Consider the following 24,409-nt stretch of genomic DNA (forward strand, 5'->3'; position numbering starts at 1 on the left):
AAAAATTAATCCTAATTCCAGTTCTAAGAGAAAGTTGACTAATGAGACAGAGTTAGCTCTTGTTGAAGTGTATGAGACTTTAAATGATCAGTTAATTAGGATTAATATTACCAAAAAATGAGATTAAATTATTCTTCCAACAAAACATACACCTACAGGGTGCTTGTGACAAAAAGGCCCATTGGTTCCATCTACCAGTGACCCCAAGAAAAATAGTTTTATCTTATCCCAGCTTGGTGGCACAATTAATTATAAAAGGAGGAAAAAAGAAGTGTGGAACTTTTTAGAAAAGAAGTAGCAAATATAATAATTTCACTCAATAAGGATCAACTGCAAGTCTTTTACAAAATAGTGATGATTGTCAAGTTGCCCTGATAGATTTCAGGGGTCAAATTTTGTTTCATTTGCCCTCAAGCCCCCACAGTAGTTAAAAGTTCAAAAATGTTAGATTGGCAGTTTGAGGATACCTGTGGAACTTTCCAACCCTATGTAGTTCCTATGCTCCCCTTTACCCTATGGGGGAGGGACGTGCTGTCTCAAATAGGAGATACTCAGAGAAGGGTTTTCTCAATTTCTTAGTTATCAACAGGTGGTACAATTAACAATACTTTATATACTGCTATAAATACGTAATATAAATATATTTGCCTAACTACAGTTTGCCTAATTAGGTATGGGTATAAATAAAACATAATAAAGGTATGCCTAATTCTATTTACAGATCTGTACTTACTTAATTTGTATATAAATCAATATATGTATTATATATATACTGTATAATTAAATGTATATTGCAGTAATATAATGTATGTGGCTGATATTAATTGGTATGGATTGATGTGCTGTGATATATGTTCTGTATGCTGTATAATTATATTATATATGTGTGACATGTATTATTACAGTACATTGGTTTGTGTTGGTTGGTATTGGCTGTGTGCGTGTTGTATTGCTGTAATATATATGAATTAATATATTATAAGATTAATTCAAGTATATTGATTTATATATATTGTATGTCAATAAGTTTATACTTGTTGCCATATATAAATACATTTTGCATTTAGGTATATCTGTATATCAAAATGAGATAAGGAGGTTATACATTTATTATTTAAATTTATAGAGACCTAAACTAAACATTAGACCTAAATTAACATATCTCTAAATTTATGTTGTTAAAATGTAAATTTTAAAAAATTTTAAAAATTAAATTGACAACTGCTCGACAATTCCTTTGCCATAAAACCCCCATAGGTGTAATTGGGGTGGCCAGACAAAAAATTGGTTTTATAGCAAAACGGCCCCCTAGAGTGGGTCCATCTTCCCGCTCAAACTAAAAAGGTAGTGGCTTCTTATCCGGGATTGATAGCTACTTTGATATTAAAGGAAAAAAGTGGAGCATTAAATTATTTGGTAAAGAGCCATCAGAAATTGTAATTCCATATAATAAGGAACAACTTGATGCTCTTCTAATGTTTGAAAATTGGCAGATTGCTATAGGAAACTATTTTGGTCAAAATTTTTGCATCATTTACCCTCGCATGTTTTGCTGAATTTTATATCCAGACATCCAGTTATTTTTTCTGTCAGATGTAAACAATCTCCTATTCCAAATGCTCAAATAGTTTTTACTGATGGGTCAGCAAATGGTAAAGCCTCCATAGTTACTAAAAATCACCAAAAGGTTTTAGAAACACAGGAAACTTCAGCTCAAAGCGCTGAAATAACAACAGTCATAGAGGCTTTTCCTATGTTTGCAGATGAGGAATTTAATCTTTATTCTGATTCTCAGTATATTGTCAGGTTGTTTCCACACACTGAAACTGCGGGTTTTGTCTGAAAATAAAACTACCATATTTCATTTGTTAACTAAATTACAGCAACAAATTTGGAAAACAAATAAAATATTTTTCATTGGACATATTTGGGCTCATTCCAGATTGCCCGGCCCTTAAAATGCCTTTAATGATTTGGCTAACTTGTTAACCAGAAATACATGGCTACTGTGATTGAGGAGGCCAGAGCCTCTCACTCACTTCATCAATACGCTACTGCTTTAAGATATCAATTCCAAATTCCCAGAAAGACTGCTCGAGAAATTGTGCGTTCTTGCTTATATTGCCCCACTGTTTATAATAGTCTACCTATGGGAGTTAATCCTCGCGGTCTCAAACCTAATGTACTCTGGCAAATGGATGTAACTCATATCTCTTCATTTGGAAAACTGTCCTTTGTTCATGTAACTGTAGATACCTTTTCTCATTTTATTATTGCAACTGCTCGTACCGGAGAGGCAGTTAAAGATGTAATACAACATCTCTTTACTTGTTTTTCATATTTGAGCCTGCTAAAAGCTCTGAAAACTGACAATGCTCCTGCGTCTAAGTCTTTTCAGGAATTTTGTATAAAGTTTCAAATTAAACATAATACAGGCATCTCTTATAATCCCCAGGGACAGGCCATTGTTGAAAGAGCGCATCAAACATTAAAAATCCAAATTCAAAAACTAAAAGAAGGGGAGTTTAAGTATAGTTCTCCCCATCAAATCTTGCAACATGCTCTTTTCGTAATAAATATTCTAAATACTGATCTGGCTGGAACTACTGCAATGCTTCGTCATTGATGCCTGGAGCAATTAAATGCAAAACCATTAGTCAAATGGAAGGACCTCCTCTCAGGACAATGGAAGGGTCCTGACCCATTATTAACTAGCGGTCGAGGATGTGCTTGTATTTTTCCACAGGATGCAGATTCTCCAATTTAGATCCAAGACAGGTTGATTCTCCATGTTGCAGACCCCCAGACATCCAGTTCCCCCATTGCTTCGATCACAAAAGAGAAGCCCGCCAGAAGGGGAGGCAAGATAAACATTGAGATCCTGGCACGACCGATGGGGCTGCTGCAGCGCGAACTCCAACCAGAAAAATAATTCTACTTATTCTGTTTTGGCTTGTCTACCCTCTCCTTATGTTCTTCTCTTTACCAATGATTCTGGAAAACTTAATGTACATGTGACTTTCACTGGTGGACCCAATGTAGTGACTTGTGAACAATGCACGCTCTCATCTTGTTTAAACCCTCAATATAATGTTTGCTCCTTTGTAGTGTTACAACGTCCACCTTATCTTATGATGTAACCACTTATTGATATGTTAACTATAGTCTTGCTGTGTTACAACAACTACAAGATTTAATGTGATCACGACGATTTGTGGGCCTTACTTATTTTAGGAATATCAGCTTTAATAGCAGCAATTGCTTCTGTTACTGTGGCAGCAATATCATTGACTCAACAAGTGCATACTGCCCAATATGTTGATACTATGTCTAAAAATGTCTCTTTAAGTCTAGCAACACAGGAAATTATAGATAGAAAATTGGAGATGAGAGTAGATGCCTTAGAAGAGGCAATAATGCATACTGGGACTGAGTTACAGGCTTTAAAAGTGAAAATGGCTCTGTCTTGCCACGCTGATTACCGGTGGATATGCATGACATCTTTAAAGGTAAACGAGACAGATTATGAATGGGAAAAAATCAAAAAACATATCTCAGGTGTTTGCAACAGCTCTGACATTGGCCTGGACTTAGGGAAAGTTCATAATCAAATACAAGCCCTGGAACACTGCCGACTGGATTTTACCACCGCTGGAGCAGCTAATGACTTATTTCACACCTTCTCTAACTTTACTTCTGGAAAAAACATTCTGTCTAATATCTTTAGTTCTAATTTTGCTTCTCATAATCATTCTTCCTTGTATTGTCAGGATTCTTCGGCAGAACATTCAAAAGCTCGCGACTGAGCTGCCTCTGGCTGTTTTAAGAAATAAAAAAGGGGGAGATGTGGGGAGCGAGCTCCGCCTCTGGCAAAGGTCATGAGGAAGGAGGCTTGGCATACGCAAAGGCGGGATCAAGCCTCAGGAGTCTCCCTGGAAATTCTCGAGCAATCTACCCCCAAAACCAGAGTCTGCCTACTTTCTGCTTTGTGCTTTCACCTACACCTCTGACTTTACGGGGGGCTGTCCCCTACTACCTCTCTGAAAAAAGTTAGCTTACAGCTCCAGTTAATAATTCCTGGGTGTGACAGTGTTTAACCTACAAACGCCTTTGGAAATCCTCTAGCCTGCCTGAATAGGTTTTTCTGGCCACATGTGATTGTTCAGAGCCTCCCAACTGTGAGAGGCAGGAGATGTTCTAAACTGTCTAAACACAGATTCTTTTGAGTAGTTAAAAGATTGATTAGAAATTGTATTGGTGAAGGGATTTTCACTTGTTGGGCCAATGTTTGCTGCTAAGTCTCCATATCCCTTACCTGCTGTGTCCCTGGCAGTGTATTGATTAATATAATTGGTGTAAATAGTAGCTTTAATGTTTGTAACCTGGGACCCTTGAGTTAATTCTTTTTCTTGTTGTAGCCCACCACACCTTTGCTCTGTAGGAATGCAACTTTATCTAATGCTTTTGGAGGGTGGCTCCTGACCAATCACCTTTAGAGAAAAATAAGTTTTCTGAAGAAAAGGTCTTAAAATGTTAACAGGCCTCCGGGCCAGAAGATGATGCAAATCACCTAAGCTTTTGCATATGATAAGTTTGCAGGAAGAAAGCCTGGTTTGCTGCAGACTCTACCCCTTCCCCCATTATCCTCTGTGCATAACTTAAGGTATAAAAACTACTTTGAAAAATGAAGTGCGGGCCTTGTTCACCGAAACTTGGTCTCACCATGTCGTTCTTTCTCTTACCTTCTGGCTGAATTATTCAGCCTCTTTTCTCCACTGAATTTCCTCACTGAGCTATCCTTATCTCAGCCTCTTTTCTCCACTGAATTTTCCTACTGAGCTATCCTCATTCTATTACTCTTTATATCCTTAATTAACGTTTAATCAAGCAATTGTTTCCTGATCTTCGCCTACGCCGTCTCTCCTTCGAATACCCTGGATCAGCCGGGGCTGGTCCCCGGCACTGCGCCTCTTGTCTTGAAAGAGTTGCAAGGATGATTTTAAAGGAATACCACTGAGTTCGGTGCCTGTGTTTAGTGGTGAACTTCAGGTGCTGGGGAAGAAGAGCTCAGTGACCTCAGTGATTTTAGAAAACGTCCATCTCTACAGATTGACTCCTGTGGGAGCTTTCTTCCTGCTCTTGGTAGAGGTCTGCCTGGCCTGGGGCACGTTCCTGATGGTGACGGCCCCGTGCCTCTCGGGTTCGCTCTTGAGGGTCCCTCCCTTTTCTGCAGGGGTCTCCTCTCAGGAGACCCTGTCCCCTCCTGTGACTGACACTGTCCTCATTCAGACCACTACTTGCTGAGCTCCCGTCCTGAGCCAGGCAGCACTCGATGGGGAGCACGTGTGGTCACCTGACCAGCAGCCCTACACGGTGACCTGCCACGGCCGCGGATGGTTACCCTGTGGGAGGCGGGGGGACCTACCCAGAGCAGGGGAGCTCGTCTTCTCCTGGAGCGTCATCACCTGCCGAGCAGCGACTCTAAGGGAGGGTCAGAGCGCCCTCTGCACCAGCTGGCCTGGAGTCAAGCCCTCCTCAGGGGAGAGCTCAAGGCAGAGAATCTCAGCTTCCCGGTGCGGTTGTCTTACGCCGCGAGCCTGCATTGCTCGTGTGGAGTGTGCTTGGTGAAGGAGACTCCAACTGTCAGCTGCGAGGTTGAGGCGCGGGTGTTGCTGGGTGCCCGTTTCTATCAGTAGCTCTTGTGGAGGGGTGTGTGTTTGCACAAGGGTGCCAGTTAAAGGTCGTTTTCTCTCCCCGAAGCTCCACAGGCTCTCAGGACAGCCCCAGGAATAACCCCAGCAGCAGCACCAGCAGCCAGGGCTCGCTGCACAAAGCCCCAAAGAAGAAGGGCATCAAGTCCTCCATCAGCCGCTTGTTTCGCAAGAAGGAAAAGGGCCGGCCTGAACACCCCAGCAAGGAGGCGTTAGGACCAGGTGGGTGCTTCACCGATCAGAGGGAGGAGGGCCTGCAGGCATCTCCCTTCTGTGTCTCCCCTGTCGTCCCCATGAGGCTCCTGTCAATCACGCTGGGGGTCCTCCTGGGAGCAGGAGTGGAGGAGGCATCTGTCTTCTCAATGGGTCTGAGATGATCGGCTGAGTTAATGAGTGGATGGTTGGATGGATGGATGAATTAAGAGTGGATGGATGGATTGATTAGTGAGTGGTGGATGGATGAACAGATGGCTGGCTGGATGGGTGGATGAACGGAGCATGGAATGAATAAAGCAGATGATTGTACTCCAGTGCTAGAAACATATTCTACGAAATTGATTGAGTAGGAGCTGGGCAATGATTGTTTCATCCTAACAGTGACATGTGTTTGGAAACGGCCTAAGTGCTCCTCAGTGAGGGGTGAGGTACAATCTGTGGACACCCCACAAGGAACAGCCCGCCCTCCTTCCTGCCACCTTCCCCATCCCCAGGAGCTCATCAGGGGTTCTGCCCACGCCCCCCACCCCACCCCACAGCCACACAGGTCCTCCTGGGGTCCCCTCATCACACAGGGTTATCATCAGGCCCCCATATCACTCAGCTTCCTCTCCTTGAGGACAGCGTATGTTCCTGCCTCTTCAGCCACAAATGTGTTGAGTCTCATTTGTGCTGGGTGTGGGATTTACAGGGGTAAGTAAAGCAGATGTGGTCTAGAGCACAGTTAAGTGACAAGAGAGAAAAAGGAGCAGATTATTAAATGCTGTCCCTATTAGTAGTAAATACAATGCTGAGATGGATGGTGCATTGATTATGTACCAGATGCCGTGTGTGCCCCTTACCAAGCAGGTGCTGCCCCCTCCCGATTTACAGAGGAGGACACAGTGACAGTCACGTGGTTAGGGAGCGGTGAGGGCAGGTTCACACCCACCCAGTGGGACCAGACACTTTGCCGAGCCCCAGCCACCTCTCTCGTGGATGAAACAGGAATGAGATGGCTCTATGGCATGATGATTCAATGGACATGAGTTGGAGCAAACTCCAGGAGATAGTGAAGGACAGGAAAGCCTGGAGTGCTGCAATCCAAGGAGTGACAAGAGTCGGACACAACTGAGCGACTGAACTAAAACCTGAGTGTGTGCTGACCTGGTTCAGTCGTGTCTGACTCTGCGACCCCAGGAACTGTAGCCCACTAGCTCCTCTGTCCATGGGATTCTCCAGGCAAGAAGACTGGAGTGGGTTGCCATGCTCTCTTCCAGGGCATCTTCTCAACCCAGGGATGGAACCCACATCTCTCATTATCTATTGCATTGGCAGGCAGGATCTTTACCCCTAGTGCCACCTGGAAAGCCCCAGTGAATGCTGACAACTAGAAATGCAGAAAATAAGGGCTGCTCCTAAGTTAAACTGGAAGAGCAGCAAGCACAGGTTGTAAAGAGGAAAACACACGATGAGCGACAACAGCGCCAACAGAAACAAGGGATGCGTTCACCCACAGAAAGAAAATATCTGTGCCATTCGGAAGAGGATCCCGTCAGCCCTTGGAGGGACAGTTGGAACCAGAATGGAAACTGAGGCCATGGTCAGCAGTGCCCACCACACGGCCTGGGTGGCGTGGTGTCACTCACCGGGCTTCCTGTATCCCCAGAGCTGCTGGCAGTAACATCTCTGAGTGCCAGGCCGGGCAGCGTCCCCGAGTGAGCTAAGGCATCACTGCTCTCCTTCCAGTGCTGCTCCGGGGCCCTCTGTGGGCGGCCACCCTCATCCCCTGCCCTGCCACTTGCTGGGGCCCGGCTGTCCCCCTGGAATCCTTTCAGCCCTTGAGCTTGGGTGTTCCCAGCCCTCTGCCACACTGGACTGGGACGCAACTCAGGACTTGGGCTTGAGATATCAAGGAGACCGTGAATCTGGAAGGACACCACCCTGCGGCCTGTGAGAGAGCAGGAGAGCAAAGCCCCTACGGGGAGGAAGCAGAGCTGGGGGAATGTGCCCACAGCCTCCACTGCCTCCTGCACAAGTGCTTTTTCTTTGTCTCTCCTTGACCTGAAACAAACCCCAGCTGCTGCTGCTCTGCAGGTGATTCCTAAAGATGCACCTTCTGCCAGAGCTATCGTCCTGCTGCTCTGGGGCTGCCTGAGTGTGCTCAAGAGTATCAGACAATTAGGGCTGCCACACCTCATACTGGAGTTGGGGGGCCTGATACTGGGGAAGGGTCGGAGGTGGGGGGAGGGTTTGAAGGTCAGGGAGGGCCTGATGCTGGCCTAGGGCCGTGACGCTGGACTGGGGTCTGATGCTGGGGGAGGACCTGATGCTAGGGGAGGACCTGATGCTGGACTAGGGTGCATCATTTGGGTCCCCGTCAAGGTTGCCCTCGGACACCCCACCCTGTGACTGATGGCGAGCCTAGACATCTGCACTTTGTTCCCACCCTCGGCCAGCTGCCCACGCCTCAGCAGCAGAGGGGCCCTGTCCCCGCAGATGCTGAAGTGATGGAACCTCTTATCTCCAGAGCCAAGGGCGTGAACACACCGTCGGTCGTCCTCTAGGGACACCTATGCTTCCGCCTTCTGGCCTTTCCATTGCATCCGTCCGTTTCTCTTAACAGAATGTCCGTGTGATGACACGGGCTCCCATTACCAGCTCTGGTCTGTTCTCAGTGAGAGTACAGCTTACCCTCGGCACTCTTTATTGGCCCTGGGAAATTTTGCTTCAGTACTTTATTGAAAGAAAGCAATAAATAATACTGTGATAAAAATAGTTCAAAAGTAGACTGTACATACTTTGTCACATATTCGGGAAGTTCACAAAAGATTAATAGGAAAATAGAATGATAACAATGAATTGTACAAGTAAATTAAAGGCGGAACCCACATGTAAAGAGACATGCTGTCTCTGTCTACCAAGATACCAGCTGCATAATAAATACCACACTGTGACCTGAACGCATCTCTTGCTGGCTTTTTTAATGTGCCACTGAAAAAGTAAAAATTACATTTGCTACTTATACAATCCAGAATGGCTATGTCATCACAATCTAAAAATGTACACCTAGGTCCATTCTTTAAACATGTTTACAATCATGTAAAAAGATGATTTACATAAAAATAAGGCCTTTGACAGAGCTACACTACCTTGTCTGTCTGGGAAGTGGCACCTTCACTGTCCAGCTCGATGGCTCTGCAGCGGGTGCAGGGCATCGCGATTGGTCCCCAAAGAGTCTCACCAGACAGGAGGGATCCAGGTCCACAGATTTTCATAGTCTTCTAGGCATCCTTTCAGCCCAAATTTCATTAGAAGCTCACATTTAACACCCAGTACTTTTAAATCACTTCACGCTGCAGACAAAAAGCATTTCTTGCTAGAAAAAGTACAGTTTAGGCCAGTCGTTAACATACAACAACAATTGGTTGAAATTAAGTTTGCTTATTTCAGAGTGATTGTTGGAGAGCTTGGTTACATTCTGGAAGGATAATAAAGCACACCGTGTCATGATGATTTTACAATCGCAGGAAAACCCCTTCTCTCATGGTTTAACATTGAAAAATTAAACAAGAATAATTACAATAAATGCATCATTTACAAAAGCCCTGTGTTTGTTCATAGGATTTATACAGACAAGCACTACAGTACATTCATTTGAAAGACTGAAATCAGGTATCAGAACATGAATTGGTCTGAAAGGATATTCATAGCCTGAATAGACAAGAAAAAGGAAGTAATTATATAAATGAAGTCATAAGTTTACATAAATATCAGAAACATTAAATTCTAAAATATTTTCTCTATGGTATTCATGAATTTTTCACTAATTAAAAACCCTGTAATATCTTCGGGTCCATGTAACAAGTATTAACAGAGTAAAGATTACATCGAGTTCAAAATGTAGTCTTTGTTGTATACTGGATGCTGTATAAACATCTGGAGAATTCGTGCAGGTAAACTGGAAACACACACAGAAAAGTCCTGGGTTGGCAGCTGGTGCCCCAGCCCCTGCCCCTCCTGGCACCCCCACCCCCCCACCCCATTTGGGGCTTCAGCTGCTTTGAGAATTCAGAGAAACATGGAGGACCAAGCAGATCAAGGAGAGAACTCTGTGGCTGACTTTATTCTGACATATAGCTAAAAGCTGCTGGTAAAAAAAACCTCAAAAGCCCAATCCAGCTTTCTAGCTGAGATGTGAACAGGACAGAGCAGACAGCCTCCTGCCCTCAGAGTTGCTTGAGCAGGGCTGGGCCCCAGGGCCGGACCCACCAGAGGACCACCTAGAGCAGCACCTGCAAGGGAGGGTGGCCCCTTAGCGGTGGCCGAGCCCCAGATGCCGGTGCACCTCCGTGTGAAACGCTGGCCTCCACACGGAGAGGCCCAGGGCAGGGCAGCCTCGTGAACCCTGACGCTCTGGGCCCGCTTCCCTCCGAGAACGTGCACGCAGGGCATGGCCGGCAGCAGTGCCGCTGTGGGAGGGATACCCATGCGTCCCTATGCCAGGGGCCTTGGCCATGCTCTGACCACTCTGGCGGCAGTGGGGCACCAAGGTCACGTTCTCTGCTGTGAGGGTTCTCCCAGGCTAACCTCTGGAGACCCACTGACCCTCCACTCCCTGGGGCGTGGGCTCCGTGCCCCCGCAGGACCAGGCCGGCCTGTACTCACCCCGAAGCACATCAGGAGCAAGTCCTGACTGTAGCAGAATCCAGCCCCTGCGTTCCCGCCACGCTACCTGGTCCCATGAGCGCGGGAGGAAGGGTGCAAACACAGAGTGCGGTTAGTCGTGCAACGTCACATGGGGCACGAGGACACACAACGCACACCCGCAGCAGTGCCCACTCCTACTGAGGGTCTGGGGAAACTTCTAGAAGGTGGATGAGCCAGAGAAAGCGAGCCTGGGGGCTGCCACGTGGGGGTCCCTGCCACCCGGGGTGGGGGGAGGGCGGTCAGTGGCACATTTGATGACGTAAACGCGGTCATGGGGACAGATACTCCACGTCGGCAGCTTCCAGTCTCTCCTTAGACCTACGGATTCACAGAGCTCCACATTCACAGATTCTACACAGTCTATTGTTATTCAATTTTACACTTACCTCATTCCCTCAGCTGCCAGCTTTACGAGAAAGAGGTACAAGATGACAAGACCACCATCAAATGTGAGCCCTTGAGATCAGACGAGATCAGGCGCGTTCAGGGTGGTATGGCCGTAGAAGGAGGCGGCTGCCGCCGGGCGCCCTAAGAGCCCTGCGCTGTGCCTCCCTTTCGCTCTGACCTGCCGGTCGGGCCAGCCAGCCGCACCTCACCACGGGGGCGCGCGATGTACTTGAGCCGAACGACCCGCGACCAGACTCCGGCCGGCCAATGCCGCCACGCCCCTGAACACCGCCACCCCGCGGCCAGCAAACGCCTGGCCAGGTTCGGCAGCCCGGAGGGCTTCCGGGACCCCCAGCGGCATGCCGGGCGTGCGTGCGTGCGGGGCCTGGGGGGTGGGCTGAGGGGCGCGGAGGTCTCGGCGCCCTCCACCCCGGGCCTCTCCAGGCCCGGCCGCGCTCGGCGAGCCGGGCCTCCCCCTATCCCGTTTGCTGCCCAGGGCCACGCGGCCCTGAGGTGTCTGGCTTTCGGCCCCGCCGCCGCCCGACCCCCGCGGCCCTCGGGCCTCTGAGCCTCCTGTGGGCCTAGGCGCAGCCCAGCCAGGGCCCTGAGTGCCCATCCTGCCTGACACCTGCCTGGTGCCAAATCCCACCGGGAGCCACGGAGGCGCGGTCCACCCGAGCGCCTCAGCCCCGCCCCTTCGCCCTACCGAGGCCCCCCACCCCTTTCCCCCACGCCGCCGGACAAGCACACAACCTTCCTGCGAGAGCAGACGAGCGACAGGCAGGCACACGGACACACAGACAGTCGACAGCTCGCCGTCGCAACCTCGTCAACCAGAGCCATAGCACCTGTGAGAGGCCGGGGCCAGAGGAACGGACGGGCCGCCGGGTGTCAGGAGAGACAGAGGCAGAAAGAGATGAAAGTTCAGAGATAGACTCCAGGACTGTGAGAGGGAGATACAGATAGACAGACAGACAGACGCGTGCGCGTGCGCACACACACACACACACACACACGGAGGCAGAGACAGGGAGACACAGAGCAAGTGACAGAGAGACAGCAAACAGGAGACAGACAGGGAAGAGAGGATGGCATCGGATCTGAGACAGACACACTGGCACAGCCCGTGACGCACCTCAGAGGAAGGCCACGAGGAAGAAGCAGCTTCCCCAAGGGAGGGGGCGTCAGCTTTGGGCCGGGCCCGGCTGGACGTGGTGCCCTGGGGCTGGCGGTCACCCGTGGGGACCCCAAGACTTCCTCGAAGCCGAGGTCTCAAAGGTCCCCTTCGGCCTGGCTACCTAAGGCGAGACCCAGCCCCCACCCCCAGGCCAGAGGGTGAGTGTGTGAGAGTGTGTGTGAGTGTGTCAGTGGGTGAGGGTTGGGTCGGGTCGACTTGGGGCCGGGTGGATACCCAGAGTGGAGGGGGGAGGGTGTGGAGGCCGGGGGTTGGGAAGCTTGCGTGTCCTCTTGCTGTCTCTCTCTCCCTCTTTCTCCGTCTCCCTTACCTGTGGTTTCTAGCTCTTGACCTGTCTCGGCGGCAGGGTGTGTGTGTGTGTGTGTGTGTGTGTGTGTACCTCCAAACCCAAAGCAACTTTCTATGGAGACATAGTGAAGGGTAAATGCATTCTTACTCATCTGATATATCCTAAAACACTGAACATGTCTGGACTCAAACTTTCAGGGCCGCCTTCCTGCCACCTCTGGCAAGCATTGATGGTGCAACTGTAATCCTCTAAAGGACCAAAAGTCCTGTACAAGTCCAGACATCTGCTCTGTACAGTCTCTTCCTACAGTACAGAAAAGTATAGAACAGAATAACACATTCTTTGTTAATTGTACAGATGAATCAGCTGCTATCTGCTGCCTAGTCAACATGGTCAACATGAGGGAGTCAAGCAAGAGTTCCAAATCTCTTGAATGTGGTCCTTGGAAATACTTCTGTTCTTAGTTGCTCAGTTGTGCCCAACTTTTATGCTACCCATGGACTGTGGCCCGTCAGGCTCCTCTGTCCGTGGCATTTCCCAGTCAAGAATACTGGAGTGGTTTGCCATTTCTTTCTTCAGGGGATCTTCCCAACCCAGGGATCAAACCTGAGTCTCCTGCAGGTGGATGCCTTCCCATCTGAGCCACAATACAACTAACTGCCTAGTCAAAATACAAAGAAAAGAGCTAGTGTTCTACTAAGTGGAAAGATGATTTAAGAAACGGAAGCTTTCCTTTGTTGGTATATTTGAATCTTTATTTAGTTTTATTTTATTTTTACGATTAAGGCTACTTGAACAAGGCAATGGAGAAACCCCAGAGTTGAAAAGCAATTGACTTTTTAAAAGACCCATGTAGCAGGTGAAACTTTCTTCATTTTATAGAGTTGGTTCAATGCAAAATCTTTATTCAACAAATATGACTCTTGTGAACTTTATTTCAAATCTCCACGATGAATCACTAAGGCATCAAGGAAGAAAGGAGTAGAGGTGGAGAAAAAAAGAGCAACCTTTCCCCTTGGCTCCATCTCAACCAGCTGCTTAGTTCCTTCATCTCATGGACTACGATCTGGGATAATCTTGTTTGTCTGATTTTTGTTTGGGGACCATTTCTAGTCACAGGGCTAGAAACAGTGGAGGGGGTAAGCCCTTCTTTCCATTCCACATCAGACCCAAGTGGGCAGTCCAGGCCCTGCCCACTGCATTGAGTCTGTAGCAACAGAATCACCAGTGATGCTGGTTAACAATGCATATTGCTGGAATCCACTCCATTCGCTACTGACTCTTTGAGGTGGTGGTCTGGAACCTATACCTGGAAACTTTCTTGATGATTCCAAATCACACCAAAGTCTGAGGACTATGGAAGATCTTCACATTTCTGGAAGAGCCACACACCTCCAGAAGGAACCACAAGACTTGCCTGAAATCGTCAAGGTATAAGTATTGGACTGAAAGTTGGAAGATCTCCACCTTTGCTATGTAAGTAAAATGATCTTTCTTTGAAATGAAAATGGATAATACTAAAAGTTCACATTGTTCTAGAGCATTAAAAAAAAACAAACCTGAATTATAGAAATCTGATGTACGAGTTCCTGGAAAGCAAGAACCTATATTTATTGATATGTCTTCATGCCTTAGATCATGCCTTGAATATAGTGTGCACATCAACAGAAGAAAGAAAAGAACTGAATCGACAAAGATACAAAGAGATCAAAAGTGCTGAGCCAAGTGAAAAGTTGAGGCTTCACAGAACTTTTCTGTCTTTCACACACTGAATAAATATTGAGCACCTACTATGAGCATGCAATATGTTTCTGGAAATAGAATGCTGAGAGAAGAAGAAACACAGTTCCTTCTTTCACTGAGACTAATCTAATGATAAATAACAGGCAGATACTTTGAGAACTTCTATAGGGGCCTCTTCCCTCACCAAAAACTGGGTGTCAGAGAAGGCTTTTCAGCCTAATAATTGAGTTGAGATCCATAGGTTGAACCAACGTAAACCAGGGCTGAGATGCAGGAAGAATTTCAGGCAGGTAAAATAGCATCTTGGAAGGCTACGTGACAAGGGAACCTTAGTACATTCAAGAAATGAAAAATGCCCTATGGGATGGAACCAAAAGAGTGCAGAGGGCATTCCTGTGAAAAGAAATCAGAGAAGAAAGTGGGGACCAAGCAATGAAGGGATTTGGTCATATCTTCTCTATGATGGGAAAATACAAGAGCAGTTGGAGCAGGGAGGTGATAGAAATGCATCTGCATTTTAAAAAGGTCATCTTGCTCCACATCACTCATGATTGGACAGACTCAACTCCAAACTACAACGAGGTTCCACTTCACATTAGTCAGAATGGTCCTCATGGAAAAGTCTGTAGATAACAAATGCTGGAGAGGATGTGGAGAAAAGGGAACTCGCCTCCACCTTTAGTAGGAATGTGAGTTGGTAGAGCCACTATGGAAAAGAGTATGGAGGTTCCTGAAGGAACTAAAACTAGAAGTACCATATGATTCAGCAGTTCCACTCCCAGGCATATATCCACCAAAAGTATACATGCACCGTCTGTGCACATATATCTGTGTGTGCGCGCGTGGGTGCGCGCGAGCTCGGGCATTCGCCTGCGAGGATGGGGGGTGGGCGGTGGGGCTGGGGGTAGGGCTGGGGCTGGGGCTGGGGCTGGGGCTGGAGCTGGTGCAGCCCCCCGGGATTGCCTGAGGCACGCCAAGGGAGCCCCAGACGGAGACCCGAGGGACGGTCGTCTGGTTTCCTGGAAGCCAAATGCGGAGGGGCTCGCGGGCCGCGCGGAGGCAACCCAGGTCTGCAGCGGGAGTCGGTGCCCTGGCCACCCACCCCCAGGAGGGGCTGGGGCTGCGGGAGCCCAAGAGTTGGGACTTGGGGTGGGGGCTAAAGGAGAGGGAAGGCAAAGAGCCTACAGCATCCGGTATTCCCAGGCGGTCTCCCACCCAAGTACTAACCAGGCCCGACCCTGCTTAGCTTCAGAGATCTGACGAGATAGGGCGCGTTCAGGGTGCTATGGCCTTAGACGGAGGCTGCTGCCACCTGGCGCCCTAAGAGCCCTGCGCTGCACCTCCCTTTTGCTCTGACCTGCCGGTCAGCCATTCCGTCTACAAGTAATTTTACTCCCTCCCCTTTCTCTCCCTGCTTTCTGAGAGTCTCTCTCCTTCCATACTTGATGGTGTAATGAATGGATGCCTTAGATCATTTTCCCTGAACATTTTTTTCTCTTTATTTTTACATTGATTTCTATGAATTCATCTTCAAGTTTATGGATTATTTCTGCTAGCATCTCAAATGTGCTGTTGAACCTATCAATTTTTCATTTCAATTATTTTAGTTTTCAAATCCAGAATTTATGTTAGTTTTCTTTAAAAAAAATAATAATTTGTAGCTCTTCATTGAGTCTCTCTGTTGACTTAGTATCATACTGTCATCTAATTCTTCAAACATGGTTCCATTATTTCATTTTGTAGTTATCATTTTGATATTTTATCTTTTGACCTTCATACTGAATTTATACGTGATATACTTATATGAGTTATCAGTGGTATGTTATACAAATGCTTTACTCACCACCATTACAACATTAGAGTTTTCTGAGTTTAACTGTATACTTACCTGTCCCAGCAGGTTGATAAAGAGTCCAAGCCTAAAGCCCCTTTAAGGAGGAGGCAAGCTTGCTTTCTTTTTCACATTCTTTTGCTTAAGACAAGTAGGCATTGTAGGGAGGAGTATCTCAGGTTCAAGGACATTCCTCTTTTTGAGCTTTGGATGTATGTTATAGGAAAGGGTCTGGGCAAAACGCTCACATCCTTGAGATGTTTTTTGTCTATTCTCAGAGGCTAGTTGAGAAGTATATATGGCCCCACTTAAATTAGTGAACCCCTTCTGATATCTGTGTCAGAAGCTTTTTCTGTCACCTTCACTTTAAATAAAATATACACAAAGCTCTGAGTGACTGAGACTGTCTTTGACCCCAGATTAATATCTTCTTCTTCAGACACCATGAATCCAGTGGCTTTGGTCACCGTTGACTGCTAGGTTATCATCTTGGGGGCTTGTCCAAGATCTTCGAGACAAGGTAAGAACACTCAGAGTTGAGATTCTTTTGCTCTTTTACTGTGGTCTCTACTACGGAGAAGGCAATGGCACCCCACTCCAGTACTCTTGCCTGGAAAATCCCATGGGTGGAGGAGCCTGGTAGGCTGAAGTCCATGGGGTCACTAAGAGTTGGACACGACTGAGTGACTTCACTTTCCCTTTTCACTTTCCTGCATTGGAGAAGGAAAGGGCAATCCACTACAGTACTCTTGCCTGGAGAATCCCAGGGGCGGGGGAGCCTGGTGGGCTGCCAACTCTGGGGTCTCACAGAGTCGGACACGACTGAAGCAACTTAGCAGCAGCAGCTACTTTACTAAATCAGAAGCATGTGGACTGAACTTATTTTCCCCAGTCAGCTTTTCCTGGTCCCTCTGACCATTTCATATCTGCTTGGGGAATTAAAGTTATTAACCTTGTGTGCCAGATTGTAGACTTTCAAGGGACTGGCAATCCATGCTGTTATTGTGCTTTTCTAGCAAGGCCCCCATTCCAAGTTTTATAGGACACTGCAGACAGGAGCACTTTAGGGAGCTAGCTGGAGCTCTAGCTCCAGGGACATCTCTCAGACTGGAAATCACCATCCTGATCCCACAGACACTCAGGAAAGTTCTTGTCATGGCTATGCCTCTGGACTATATGGATTGAGGCATTGCTGGTGAGCATGAGATTCCTGAGGACACAGATTGGGACACCCCAGATTTGGGCAGATTGAAAGTGCATTGGGCTTCTTCCCTTAGTAGCGCTAGCTCTTAGCAGAGCAGACGAAGCCCTCCAGTGGCTCTTGTCTCAACTCCTTAGGTATTCTTTTTGTACAGTCTGATGGACAGGAATAAAAAGGATGATGTTGGCATTCCATGAATATGAAGGATTAGTTTTTCCTCACAGGCGGGCCCTCCATCGCCTCCTTTGTTATTAAATAGACTCGTGTGGCCACTGTCAGGAGGATGTCTTGGGTTTTCTGTTCATCCCTTTATGACTTGCCACTTATACTGTTATGAGGAATGTGTGCAGGTACACAGAAGTTGGGTGCTTCCCCTAGTGGTCTTGGCTCGGCAAGCATCCGGAAAACTACTCTGTTCCACCCCAGGTGGTGCCGGAATAAAAGGGAAATCAAACCAAGGTTTTAATGGTGAGGACCTGGACATCAATCTGGGATGCCATCAGGTCTAACCCTGGTGCATCTCCACCATGCCTGGGTGGTAGAACGAGGGGGGTTGGGAGTAGGACACCTCCACCTGTAAGAGACAGGTTAGCTCTGGCCAGGGAAGGAAGCTTAGGTGGAAAATCAGTCTCCAACCCTGTCTAGAGCAGGGGCAGACACCTCTGGTAGAAAAAAGCCATGGCACTGGGCACTGCTTTTTTCTCTCTTACAGATGGGGCCTAACAGTCCAGAACCACCCCCCTTGAATAATATCTTGAAAAACTGGGATAATTTTGATCCTCAAGGCCTAAAAATCCCTTATATATGAGGTTTCTTTGCTTTAAGAGAAGACCTCGCCTGCCCAGAGAGATAATCCCTGCTGGGACATCTTATCGATCAGTCTACCCCTGTCATCAGAGCCAATTTGAGCACTCTCTGGTTTAAATTTTAGCTATGAAGCTATGACTACATGAAGGAGAAATGACATTTTGAACCCTGAATGGCCATGTGTATTCTTTAGACTCCGGAGAAAACTAGGTAAAATGGAATCTTTTTGAAATTGCAAAACTGGTTCTTTTTGCACATGTAATTACTAAAAGTTTGACTTGTGAAAATACTCTTTTGGGGAGCTCTGATCCTGCCTGAAAAACAGAAACATGCCTGGGGAAAAACCTGAGTTAACTCTTATCATGTCCTTGAGATACACAGCCCACTCTATCTGGGACTCCAGCCATGAGCTGGGACTCAAGCCAAGAAAATAAAAGGGACAAAGAGACATTTTAAATTTCAGGTGGAAAATCTGAGGTTTCTGTCTGTCCAGATTTGTTTGTGTCTCGGTGTGTCTCCATCCTTGGAAAAAATTGCTAAAGGCTAAGTGGTTCAATGAGCTCTAATTAATTGGCCTAAAGAGAAGTAAGTGCTTACAAATCAAACAATTCTAAATTCAAGAAAATTAAAGTAAATGAATTGGAGGCTTGTGTGAACTGGGAAATAATCATTATTGAATTGATACATGATATTGATGTTTGTTTATTGATCTAATTAACAGAGACATTGTGAAGATACTTTTATAAATGATATAACTTTGGGTGATTTATCCTTACCAATCTACAGAATGATGATGTAAAGTACAAGTCATGGTTTCTGAAGAAAAGTAAGATGTGTGTTTTTAATAAAAAGTAATAAGGAATGGAGTTACATTCTATTAAGGAAAAGCAAAGTAAGTCTAAACGTACAGGTGGCTGTCTTCTAAATGGACAAATGAAGTGATGAATACAGAAAGTGTAAACAGGTGTGTTGCAAGTGAAAGAAGAGTTTTGTGCATGGTATAAGTTTGTTAAGACATTAAACTGCCTTTGAAGTCTTATTGTTACTATGACTAAGTGAATAACTATTGTTTCACAGTGAATATAAGCTGTTACCAAACTCGAATTTGGTTTTCTCTCACTGATTAAAAGAACACAGTTTTCTTGGAATGTGGCTTTTGATAATAGACTACAGCACATATGGACAAAGCTCCTTCTGCTTCTACAAAAGTTAACACCTCTTCAGGGAATTTAAAATGGATTAAAAATGGCCATAAACCAAAGAGTTGGGGCTATGAGAGGTCCAAGATGGCCACTTGGCTTTTCCTGGCTCCCTGACAAACCTCATTTTTATTTGATAATGCCTTTCCTGGCTTCAGGATTAATATCTCAGAATAGAAAAAATGGTTAAAAGGTGCTTTCCACAGTCTCCAGTGATCAGGGCACCCACTTTGCTGGACAGGTCACACAGACGTTCACAAAAACTTCATGAGTTTCTTCGAGACTATTGCTTTCCCTGATGTCCTTGGTCATTGGGCAAGGACAGCAGAACAAAGGGATCAATTGCATGGGATGGAGTAGATTGCTAAATATGACCACAATTTTCACGACTTTTTGTCTGACATATTGTTGACTTTTACTCTGTGTTTTCAGATATAAAGAAGCACTTCTCCTCGAGTTACTGATCATTTAAAACAATCTAGTGATTTACTCCTGGGGGTAAAATTATGCCTTTTTTCTCCCTGCCTCATCCCTCCAGAAACTGGAGACACTTGGGTTCTGAACAGCCTTATCAGGTAAATAAAAAGACTGTCTCCTGACATATACAGAAATCTCAACGTATACTGGGGAGCTCTAAAAGAAAAATCCACCTAACTGATGTCAGGCCTATGGCATCTATTATGTTTCATTGAATATTAAGTTCCAGTTTTTTTAATTAAGGTCTGTATTTACTAAGACTCACTCCTTAGATAGTTCCTTGTGGTTATGTTACATTGCTAAGAGGTTTAATTAAGTTGTTAAAAAGGACATTCTGAGTTTGTTTCTAAAGCTTATCTCAATAACCAGTCTTTGAATAAAGATCAGATGCTCAGGATCTACAACCAGGATATCAACAGCAAGCTATAGTCATTTAGCAAACTAAGTCAGATGACATGGAGATGTCACTGGGCTACACCTAACAGAAGTTCTTGACTTAACTTCTTACTTATGATTCTACTATTACTGCTATTGTTTTCTATATTGCCTGTTTCAAGAAGTGTTGTTCCTTACATTATCAAGTGTGTGACTGAGCCACTAAGTGAGTCACTGTATGACTTAGCTGTAAAAAGAAGAGAAGTGAAAAGCAAAGGAGATAAGGAAAGATATAAGCATCTGAATGCAGAGTTCCAAAGAACAGCAAGGAGAGATAAGCAAGTCTTCCTCAGTGATCAATGCAAAAAAATAGAGGAAAACAACAGAATGGGAAAGACTAGAGATCTCTTCAAGAAAATTAGAGATACCAAGGGGACATTTCATGCAAAGATGGGCTCGATAAAGGACGGAAATGGTATGGACCTAACAGAAGCAGCAGATATTAAGAAGAGGTGGCAAGAATACACAGAAGAACTGTACAGAAAAGATCTGCATAACCCAGATAATCACGACGGTGTGATCACTGACCTAGAGCCAGACATCCTGGAATGTGAAGTCAAGTGGGCCTTAGAAAGCATCACTACGAACAAAGCTAGTGGAGGTGATGGAATTCCAGAGGAGCTATTTCAAATCCTGAAAGATGATGCTGTGAAAGTGCTGCATTCAATATGCCAGCAAATTTGGAAAACTCAGCAGTGGCCACAGGACTGGAAAAGGTCAGTTTTCATTCCAATCCCAAAGAAAGCAATGCCAAAGAATGCTCAAACTACCGCACAATTGCACTCATCTCACATGCTAGTAAAGTAATGCTCAAAATTCTCCAAGCCAGGCTTCAGCAATACACGAACTGTGAACTTCCAGATGTTCAAGCTGGATTTATATTTTCTTCTTTTTTGTAGCAAAGTCAGTTGTAGTTTATTTATTCCTTGATCATGTATACTTAATGTCAAACCCAGTTAAAATAGCAAGAGTTTGTGTGTGTATATATATATATACACACACATATATTTTCCCCAATACTTACAATGTTACTTCACAAACAGATCACACAGTGACTTGCGTTTCAGACTGTAAGACTTGCCATGTAGACTATAAGGCTGGACTTTACACTATGTTGTATTTAGATCTATATATTCTTTTCACTTAAGTAAAATAATCGCAGTTCACAAATACACACAAAAAAATCTCTAGGTACTTGATTAAAAGAAATCTAGAGTTGTAGGATACGAGGCTAGGTATATAGTTCTGAAAGGAGTTTGCAGTATGTGATTGTTCTTATTTTCCTATAACTGCCTTTTTGTTTTTGTTTAGTCGCTGAATCATGTCCAGCTATTTTGCATCCCCATGGGCTGTAGCCCACCAGATTCCTCTCTCCGTGGGATTTCCCAGGCAAAAACACTGGAGTAGGCAGCCATTTCCTTCTCCAGAGGATCTTCCTGGCCGAAGGATTGAACCTGTGTCTCCTGCATTAGCAGGTGGGTTCTTTAACTGTCTTTTACCTTTTAACATATTATTACCTTTTATACCTTGAGGCCAAGTATTTTGAGAGCGAGGTCTCCCCCAGGTTTAGCCTTCAATACAGGCAGGATCACTCTCCCTCCAGATTTTTCAGTGTGTTTTTACTCTGTAAAAAGTTTTCTTTTCTTTTCTTTTTTTTTTAAACAAAGGGGATTATTAGTGAAAAGTGAAATCAAGGAAAATGCATTGAGAGGAAAATAAAGAAGGAACCACTGAAGGCAAGCTGTTGTTGGAGGCTTGGCTTTTACACATTCTGAATGATTTTCCCATTAGCAGGAGAGAATCAGCAACAGAGGGAGTGATGAGAAGACAGTCACTGGCGTCAGAGACAAATGACCTTCAGATCATTAAGCTCCCTTCCCAGAACCTTTTATTGCACCAAACTCTTCTTATGGAATTTTTCATCTCCATGTTTCTAAGTGTGTAGATAAGCGGGTTGAGCACGGGGACAATAATTGTGTAGAAGAGCGTAAACACTTTATCTTTTGGTAATGTGGCAGGTCTAATGTAAACAAAGATGACAGGTGTGAAAAAGAGGATCACGGGCTGTGATGTGGGAACTACAGGTGGAAAGTGCTTTATGGTGGCTTTCTGCAGAATATGTGCACACATTATACAGAATCAAAATGTAGGAGGCCATCAAAACCACAAAGAGCACCAGTCCCATCAAGCCAGAGTTGGCAATGACAAGAAAGCCAATTTTGTGTGTATCAGTGCAGGCTAGTTTCAACAAAAGATATGCATCACAGAAATAGTGATCTATTTCACTGGGGCCACAGAAAGGTAAAACAATCGCAAGAAGAAAGAGACCAAGAGAATGAAGAAGTCCCCCTGCACACGATGCTATGAGAATTGAGTGACGTTTTTGCCTGTTCATGGTGATGGCGTCGTGGAGAGGTTTGCTGACGGCCACATAGCAGTCACAGGCCATCCCTATGAGGATGAAGACCTCAATCTCCCCCCAAAGAAGTGGGTGGTGAAAAGCTGTGTCATGCAGTTTTTATAGGAAATGGCCTTTTTCTCCATCAGTAAGTCAGTCATGAGTTTGGGTGTCACAGTGGAGGTGTAGAAGAGGTCTGAGAGTGCAAGGCAGTTAAGGAAGAAGTACATGGGCTGGGTGATTAGCTGACTGCATGTAATAGAAATCACAGTGATCAAATTCCCCAACCAAATAGCCAGGTAACAGAATAAGAAAAATAAACAGCAGAGGATCTGGACTTTCTTGTCCATAGAAAGTTCTAAGAGGATAAATTCAGTAACATTATTTCTATCTTCCATGATATGATGTTCAAGAAAGTTATCTGAAATGACAAAACCAATGAAACGAATCATTGATGAGAAAATGGAAACCTAATATCTACTTAAAATGGCACCAATGCCTTTTAAAGACAAGTTATTTTGAGACCCACTGAAATCATTTTCATTTAATATGAGTCTTTTGAATATCTAGTACTAATATTCTTCTAAGAGCTAAGAATACAGTGATAAATTAGACAAAGTTCCAGTTTTTATATAATTTAAATTATTTTGTGAGGAAGCAAGGAATTATATTTGTCAAGAATTTAAAAAAAAAAAGAGATAATCTTAATAGTGTTAAGTAGAATGACATATAATGTGCCAATTTAGGATGTAAAATAGAGGCAACTGTAGAATTTGCTTGATTAAGTGGTTTCTAATGAAATTACAAAATTGGTGTAGGGTGTGTGGGTGGGTTTTGCAGTGCTGGCATAGAGTCAATGTTAAATAAATATCAATTAAATAAAAATCTGGAAAGTGAACAATGTGCTATAATTTTGAAGGAATAATACAATAAATAATCATCCTTTAGTCAGGTAATTCATGATAAAACTGAAGAACAAATCATTTTTATGAGTGGACTCATAATCCTTTTTGACTTTTAAGTTAGTTAAGTTGCTCAGTTGTGTCTGACTCTTGGTGACCCTGTGGACTGTAGCCCACCAGGCTCCTCCGTCCATGGGATTCTCCAGGCAAGAATACTGGAGTGGGTTGCCATTTCCTTCTCCAGGGGATCTTCCTGACTCAGGGGTCAAACCCAGGTCTTCTGCATTGCAGGCAGGTGCTTTAACCTCTGAGCCACCAGGGAAGCCCTTTTGACTTTTAAGAGGAAATAATTCCTTCATGTGAAATACTCCATGAAACTTTCATATTTCTTAAACTTTATTTGTAGCATCTCTAGGTTAATATATTTACAACTCTGCTTTTCCTATTTGTCTACATTTCTCTTGCAAGATTATTTCCTCTTTCAAAATAAATTAACATTCAGAAGTTATTTGAGTTACATCTTATCAGACTGTAATTATAGTTGCCTAGTTTGGAAATAATATACTGAGAAATGGGCTCCTCTAATTCCAAAATAGTTCCCCCAAACACAATACAATAAACAAGATGTAGCACTTCTTCCCTTAATTTCTTAGACAATTCACCCACACAATCTGCATGACTATATAGAGGAATCTCTTCGGTTCTCTAAAATAGAAACAGTTATACCTGTATTCATGTAATCATCTGGTAAATACACTATGTAAGTAGGCAAAATAGCTAGTTTTTTCCTCCCACTTTGTTGCTTAATTGTTCATTCCCTAGGATCCCAGGCTCCCATTCATAAAACAAAAGTGATTAGATAATCTCTGAAGATCTCCCCAGATTCCAATAATGTGTGACTTCTGATTCTCCATTAATTTGGGGAAGAC

At 44.9% G+C, this 24,409-nt stretch overlaps 2 pseudogenes; both read right to left on the minus strand.

Moving 5' to 3' along the window:
* Nucleotides 1–15,408: 15,408 nt before the first annotated feature.
* Nucleotides 15,409–15,527, minus strand: LOC113882308 (annotated as a pseudogene).
* A 6,369-nt stretch (nt 15,528–21,896) lies between these two features.
* On the minus strand, nt 21,897–23,241 carry LOC113881880 (annotated as a pseudogene).
* Between the last annotated feature and the right edge of the window lie 1,168 nt (nt 23,242–24,409).

The sequence above is a fragment of the Bos indicus x Bos taurus genome, chromosome 23, assembly GCF_003369695.1.
Source record: "Bos indicus x Bos taurus breed Angus x Brahman F1 hybrid chromosome 23, Bos_hybrid_MaternalHap_v2.0, whole genome shotgun sequence".
Classification (NCBI taxonomy): Eukaryota; Metazoa; Chordata; class Mammalia; order Artiodactyla; family Bovidae; genus Bos; species Bos indicus x Bos taurus.